Here is an 8,346-nt window from a genome sequence, read left to right on the forward strand (position 1 = left end):
GCCCCAACTCACCATCACCAAGGCCCCAACTCACCATCACCCAGGCCCCAACTCACCATCATCCAGACCGCGACCATCACCCGGGTTCCAACTCACCATCATCCAGGACCCAACTTGCCCATTTTGCATACTGCAAGATTCTCATACTATCATTGTGCATTAGAAATTCTCTCCTCCTGCCTACTCATTGTGTTAGTGATTGATTCCTTCCATCGATCAGATCCCTAAAAGCCCCTTTCCTCTTTTTCTTTGCCCCACAGCCTCAGGTCAATCTAGGGCTTAGAACTGAAGACACCACCTGCAGTTGTTTTCACCACACTTCTTAGCCATGTAACTGTTCAGTGTTGTAAACTTTACAGAAGGTGACTTAACTATCGTAGTGTGGAGAGAACAAAGAAGTTTTGGAGGTATAAGCACTTTTGTTGAATCCACTTTAATTACCTATACATTCTTTGCATTGATTTTTCACACAGGCTATTGGGGATTATTTAGTACTTCCATATGAGGGTATTATAGACAAGGTGCTGCCACTCATTTTATGTTGGTTCTTTCAAAAGAATTGAAAATGTTTCATACTGTACTTATAGGATTGATCTTTAAATGTACTCATGGATTGTTGCCTAGTAACATCAGTGCAAAAGTATTCCTAAGAAAGAAATTCAAGTTCAGATTATACTCACATGAGAGAAAGCACAATTACCTGGGGCATCTGTAGCAAGTACACCTTCAGGGCTGCCAATTCGTACTCTGGGTCTCATAACGTTCTTGCCACTGATTTTCTAACAAATTCTGCTGCTCTTGAAATGACATAGCATGAGCATTTATAGAGTTCCTTTAATTCTGTAAGTGTCCTGATTTGTACAAATCTCTTGTTGGTGAGATTGGGTGAAGCATCTATATGCTCCTCTAGGTGACCTGCCTAAAGTGAAACCCTAAAACAAATGGTCAGCAGAGCAATCGATCCTCTATATTCCTTGAACACTTACTGTCTGACAACGTACCAAATTAACTGACTGGTTTGAAAGAGTCTATTCCAGAGTACTACACATGAATTTGGTATGTGGTGAACTGTTGATTATGTTGCTCTAAAAACCTTAACAGAGTTATTTATTTCCAAGCCATCCAGGATTATAAGAAAGCTAAAACAAAATAAAAATAAGAACAATGCTGTATATTTCCCACATAAACCAGTAGTTCCCAAATTTCTTCAGCTGCAGACCACTTAGGCAGCGCAAAAGAGCCCCCCCCCCACCACCGCCAGACCACCAACCAGTCCTACCCCACCCACTATAACTTGCCACCCCAAAAAAACTCATCAGAGTTAGTGGGAAGAATGGCATCAGTAGGGTTGCCAACTGTGATTAGATGTATTCCTGGGGGTTTCATCATATGACTTGCCCCCATGCTCTTGCGATTAGTCAGTCAACGCATCCATCCTCGTGATGGACTACCTTCCTACATCAATTGGAAAGCAAAAAGATGCATTACCCAATTCGATTATGCTTGACTGTCAACTTTCCCTAGGGTGTAATGGAGTAAAACACCAACGTAAAATGTATGACTGATAATTGAATCAGGCGATCGTCAGTAATATGGAACAATTAAGGTAATTATAGCAGACACAAGTATGAGGAAGGGGAAGAAACAAACATGCTCTTGCGTAGAAATGGCAATAAACACGCAAAGATTGTATTTGATTTTTTTGTACATTTTAAGGAGATTTGAGGGAGTGATTTGGACAGAAGCATTTCAGAACTTGTCTAAAACCTGAAGAAAATCTTCTAAACTACAGTGGGTAAGATTGCAGCGCCCCTATAAATACAGATGAATTTTCACATTATCCTTTGAATATCATCATAAAAATGTTTTAAACAAAAACGTTACAAAGGAAATTAGTAATGTTCTTTACTCCGGTAATGGAATTTGTACATTTTATTTGCACTGATCTGCGAAACATCGTCCTGGATATTGAGTTATGGGCCTGACTCAGCATGACGGACACGAATCTTAATGTTTTGGTCAAATTTAAGCTTCCTTTAGATTGTTCTTAATTCATTAAAAAAAGACTAGACAATAAGAATCACACAGGTAACAAATCAACATTTAAGGTAATGTATCGTATAATTTTACTTCTTTAAGGGCACTGACATTATGAGGTTTTTAGGTGTTAATCATAGCTCAGTTGGTAGTACTCTCTCCTTTACTCCAGAAGGCTGTGGGTTTAAGTTCACACTCCAGGGACCTGAGAGCAAAACCTAGGCTAATGTTTCAATGCTGTGCTGAGGGAGAGGTGCATTGTCAGAATTACTGTCTTTCAGTTGAGACATTAAACTGAGGATCCCTTCTGCCTGCTCAGATAGATCAAAAAATAACATAATATGATTTCAAAGAAGAGCAGGGGAGCTCCACGGACCAATAATTTTCCCTCAACCAACATTACTTAAAAATCGGAGTACCCGGTCATTGTCATGCAGTTTGTGGGATATTGCAGTGTGCAAATTTGCTGCCATGTTTTGTATGATGCAAAGGTAACTACACTGCGAAAGCTACTTAATTGGCCTGAGGTCAGTAATGTCCACCACATAAATGACAGAGCCTAATCGGTTGGTCACTTGATTGCAACATCTTTGTTTTTGTAGGCCATCTGCAGGGCACCTATTCTACATGACTGTGGCTTAGGATATAAATATAGGCTAGGTTTATTAAAAATAATAGATAAGCAGCAGCAAAGTCAACATGTAACATATCCATTTCACTACAAATGTGAAAAATAATATCAATGTGATCTTTTGATATTCCTATCCATCCAGCATTCCTGAACAATAACCCTACCTTCGTTATTTACCTGCTCCCCCACCCCCTGCCCCTGAACTTCTTGCCTTCCTTTTGATGACTCACCCGAACTGGTGGACTGTGAACATGCTCTGAGATATCCCTCTGATACAACCTGAAGTGAAGGGAATCAACAATATATCTCCAAAAAACAAATAAAGTTGCCCATTGTACATTTAACTAAAGAGGCAGAGTGCATGTACAGTGCCAAAACTACTAGCTAGAGTGGCAGCAGTGCCCATCTAATAAGTATTAGACCCAAATCCAATTGTCACTTGACTGCAAACTCATTTTGCCTTATTAATCATCGACCCACTGCATAAAGTAAACAGCTTTCAAGAAATGCCCCTGGGGAGATCAAGTCAAATGTTTTTGCCATTAAAATGCATTAATAAATTAAAGCTACCTCGTCTTGATGCAGCAACCTGTAGCTGTATTATCTGTGGAATACAGTTTCTAATCATGCATTAAGAAGGTGAATTTGACCCCCGTTCAATCATTGACTTGTTGAAAGCAAAAGTAGAGTAATTGCCATACATAGATATTAAAATAAATAGATCGTCTTGATTCTTATTCGAATTGTGACTGAATGCCTCTGTTCACTAGTATTACAATGCGTGAACTGACAGGCAATAGAAGGAAAAAGGTGAAGGGGAGAGACATCCATGAAGTAATGGGTAGAAAGAAGTTTTGCATGTAAGTGGTGAGCACAAAACAGTATCTCGACAGGATCAATCTATACAATGGGTATTGAAGTTTCTAATCAGAAGAAAAACATTAATGGCTTCTTTCTAGAAAAAGTTATTCTCTGCTATGCCTTTGTGCTTGTGAGAAATTATAAATGGTACAGTGATTTTGGTTATAGATAATGCTCCAATTATCATTTTTGAAGGCAAAAAAATTAGAGTATTGGTAATTTTCTAAGCCACCCTGGACTGCAGTGGTTCAAGAAGGCAGCTCAACACCACCTTCTCATGGAAAATTAGGGATGGGCAATAAATGCTGGCCTAGCCAGTGATGCCCACATCCCAAGAATGAATAAAAAAAAAACATTTCTCAACCCCTAATACATGTTTTCATTTTTTTAGTGTGAAAATTTAACATTTTAGAAATGGGGGTGTACTCTCTATTAAAGCAAAAAATATCTTCAAGAAACATTTTTACTATCCATGGGCAGTCAACATTTTAGCTCTCCCCTCCTCCAGTGGAACTTCACTGATGCACAATGAAAAGCTATTACACTTGTGTATACTGTTACCATAGAATGGAGTGACAGAACTTGTGAAACAACGCAGTTTTCGTGTAAAGACAAAGCCTGCGCTCAGATATAAGTTCAAAATCTCATTTTCTCCAGTTACTCATCCAAATATTATTCTATCCCATTAGAGGCCAGAGTGTCATCCTGCCAGCTCTCCTTTAAACCCCAGAGAAACCCAAACTGTTGCTTAAAACAATATATTTGTGATGTTACAGTACAAAGCCACATGTTTAATCAAAACCTGAATAGATCAATGGCCACTCCCCTGGTCAGGCTGAAAAATAGTTTTTCCTTGTGGTCTGTGCCAGATGTTAGTATAAGTGGTTCATCACTCCTTGTAGATGGGGATTACTATTTCTCAGTGGAGCCAGTTGGAAGGGAACAAGCCCATGGGTTAATCCTGCATCACATTCTCTCTGCCCATTTTCAAGGGATATTGACTTTGCTCCCAACTCGTCACACACAAAGTGGGTGTTTCAGGGAAAATTCGTCATGGACTCTGGCATCTGCTGATCTTTGGGTCAATGGAGATGTAGCACTCTGTCCTCTCAATGCTGGGCAGATGCCTATTGAGGCCCATTGTGTGGGACCATCTAGTAATTCTGCCAAAGTTAATCTTTATTGCGAATTTCACTGCTATCTCCCATTGCTCAGATTTTCTCACAAGAAAGAGTGGGATCCCAGATAAATAAACAAACCTTTTTCACTAAAGTAATGAGACAGCCAGCATGAGCTGACTATGGTTCCTGGTGTTTCAGTAAATACTTTTGAAATTGCTTAACGTAGCGTGTTTATGACTCATGCCTCTCCTATCACAAAATAGCACTTAAAGTAACACACTCACTTATAATTCCCATGTAGGAGTCACTCCACAAGTATAAGTAGAATGTTGAAAAGGAATTGGGATTCATAGTGGCTGGTTAGTAAGAGAAGATTTCAACAGCTCCCTCCCTCAAGCTCGTTTTCAGATTTGATATAAACTATAAGTACCATCAATGTTCACGCTAAGATGTATCAGCTTTCCAGGTTTTACTCAAGTTGCACAATTTGGTTAGATCTGACAAGGCAGTGCACCTTCTCAAGGGCAACTAGGGATGGGCAATAAATGCTGGCCCAGCCAGCGAAGCCTACAACCCATGAATGAAAAAAAACTTCTCTAACAACTAGAAATAATTAAAACTTTATTACAAATCACACCTTTTTAATACACATTCAAATTTTTCTCTTGTTTCCATTATTATTCCATAGAGCAGGGAGGTTATGCTTAATTTATATAAGACACTCAGCTGGAATATTGTGTATAGTTCTGGGCGCCATATTAAAGGAAGGATGTAAACACATTGGAGAGAGTGCAGAAGAGGTTTACAAGAATGGGTCCAGGGATGAGAAACTTCAGCTTTGAGGATAGACTGGAGAGGTTGGGATTGTTCTCCTTGGAGAGAAGAAGGCTGAGAGGAGATTTGATGGAGATGTTCAAAATCATGAGGGGGCTAGACAGAGTAGATAGAGAGAAGCTGTTCCCACTCTTAAAAGGATCAAGAATGAAAGGGCACAGGTTGAAAGTGATTTGCAAAAGAAGCAAATGTGACGTGAGAAAAAACTTTTTCACACAGCGAGTGGTTCAGGTCTGGAATGCACTGCCTGGAAGTGTGGTGGAGGCAGGTTCAATCGAAACATTCAAGAGGGCATTAGATGATTATTTGAATAGAAACAATGCACAAGGGTACGGGGAAAAGGCAGGGCAAAGGCACTCGGTCATAATGCTCATTTGGAGAGCTGGTGCAGACACGATGGACTGAATCACTTCCTTCTGTGCTGTTAAAATTCTGTGATTCTGTGATTACTATTTTCACGTTGATGTAATGAAGAAAGATTGAGAAGATTTCAATCCAGGCTTCACCAAACATCTGTGTTAAAGTCAGAGCCATTTTGTTGTTACAGAACAGCCCCACCTACTGCCATGGAGGATTAGTGCTAGTAAAACTGTCAGGAAAGGGTTAATCAGACTGTCCCGAAGTCTACTCATGTTAAACTACTATTGATTTCTCTTTATGCTGGAGTAATGTCAACCTTTAGCCTTTGCCTGTTAACCAGGGAAGTATGTCGATTTAAAGTACCACTGGGCTATTGAACAAGGATTGACACTGCTGCAATGGTCAGCTTTAGGAAGAAGCAATAGACTTAATTAAAGACCTGTCATTGCACACTGAATTATAAGCTTCAGAGACCTTTAATAATTTGATAACAGTGTGGCAAAACAGCTAATGCTACAAAGGACAACATCTGGGCTGGCATTAGCCATTCTAATTGGCACAGATGATAACATTGGGGATAGGAGAGCTAAAACGATGACTGTCCGTGGATAGTAAAAATATTTCTTGGAGATGTTTTTTGCTTAACTCAATGGTGGAAGAGCTCGTTAAGCAAGGAAAACTAAAATTATTAATGAGGGATCAATCAGTTAAATCTTATTATATGGAATTGTATTTAACTTTGTAATTCTGTAATGCAGAATTGTGTGGAGTGTTGCTTTGAAGGAATAAGAAAAATGTATACAAACTGGCAGTTTGCAATGAGCATTTGGATTTGTAAAGGCCAGACTTAGAACTACAGCACATTTGAGTCTCTCAATTAAACCAGCAGGTTCAGTTTGTGAGCTGTGTTCCCTCTAAGCTGCTTTCTAACCTGAAAGTTGCCGTCCAGGCTGCACACCTTTAAGATACTGCAGATGCAAGGTGGCGCAAAAACATTTAAAGGAACCGTGCAGTTAAATGAAAGGTCACGCCCAAAAAAATTAGAGGGAATGTTCCATTAAATGTTTATTTAAGTGTACTATTGCATGTGCTGCATATCTAACAAATCTACAATGCCTGGCTCTCAATGTTTAGAACCTTATTGATTTGAGGAGTAAATTATATTTGAAAATCCATCCTCTTCAAACACCGGATAAATAAAATGAGGCAAGGGACATGGGATGGAATTTACTACAGAGGCATAATTGGAAAATTTACACACAAAATGACGTCCCATTTTCTAATGTCTATTTATGCCCAAATTTGCTTTTAATGTCATTAACATATGCCAGTGTGTAAAAATGCCTCCAAACTCAGTGGAAATCATTGTAAATAACTGAAGCTTGAGGAAAGTGCATAACTCACACCATCAATTCCTTAACTGTGAAAATGAACATTTCAACCCATCTATCATCCATATGAGGAAATCTTGTGGTGCAGTGGGTAGCATCCCTGCCATTGATCCAGAGGCTCTGGGTTTAAGTCCCACTCCAGGTCTTGCTGACCAAGGAAGGTATGTTCATTTTTTTTCCTTAACGCTTCACAAATTTGCATGTCATCCTTGTGCAGGGGCCATGCTAATCTTCTCTGTATTGTTTCTCTATTATTTTAGTATATGTGCTGCCGATGCGAGCACAAATGATCTTCTGACAGTTGTGGGTATCAATCTGCAAATCCTCCCAACACACACCAATGGTAGGTGGTGAAAGTGGGGGAGGTTCCTGGTCAATCATGTTATGGAAAGAAAATTGGAGCCTCTACCATCGCTATCCATAGCTGCAGATTACAACATGCACGTAAAAGTGTGTGTTGCCACAGCAGCTTGGATTCCTGGGGTGGGTCGATTGGCTCAATTTGTTGGACGGCTGATGTGGGTCAAACAGCATGGGGATGGGCTTGTGGCGCAACGTTAGCGCGTCTGACTCCAGATCAGAAGGTTGCGTGTTCAAATCATGTCAGGCTCAAAAAGCTTTACTGCTCAAGTGGCAAAATGATTACAGATATAAAAATGGGGTTCAATCCCCATTCTGGCCGGGGTGAATTTGGGACAAGTGGTGGAGATTGCAGTGCTGTGGGTTGGACCTGCCTTTTGGGCAGAGAACTGAAGAAGAAGATCATTCATACACATCAGCATGTTTAAGAACATGCAATTGTGGAAGCTTTATATTTTTAATGAGCTTTATAGTGATGCCATAAAAACACATTCAAGGGAATCAAAAATTACAGAATAGGTTAGTGAGGATGAATAAAAAAACTCTCAATAAAACACAAGAAAAATGAGTTTGTTATTCGCTGCACCTGAAATTTTGGGGTTAATTTTACACTTATTTTGAACCAACATAAAGCAGGAAATTTATGTGCATGGTTCTTTAGTTTGGACTCGGAACTGTTCTATAAGGAGGCGCAGGTCTCAGGACATCATCGAAGAGCGAAGAGATTCAGGTGCAGAATAATCATGCGTGC

General features: G+C 39.7%; 1 non-coding gene across 1 annotated transcript; it reads right to left on the bottom strand.

Moving 5' to 3' along the window:
• Nucleotides 1-7,407: 7,407 nt before the first annotated feature.
• On the bottom strand, nucleotides 7,408-7,519 carry LOC144686169 (U6 spliceosomal RNA). The gene has a single exon (XR_013577867.1). It is a non-coding gene; the product is annotated as a U6 spliceosomal RNA (small nuclear RNA).
• Nucleotides 7,520-8,346: the final 827 nt, after the last annotated feature.

The sequence above is a fragment of the Cetorhinus maximus genome, chromosome 10 (assembly GCF_964194155.1).
Source record: "Cetorhinus maximus chromosome 10, sCetMax3.hap1.1, whole genome shotgun sequence".
NCBI lineage: Eukaryota > Metazoa > Chordata > Chondrichthyes > Lamniformes > Cetorhinidae > Cetorhinus > Cetorhinus maximus.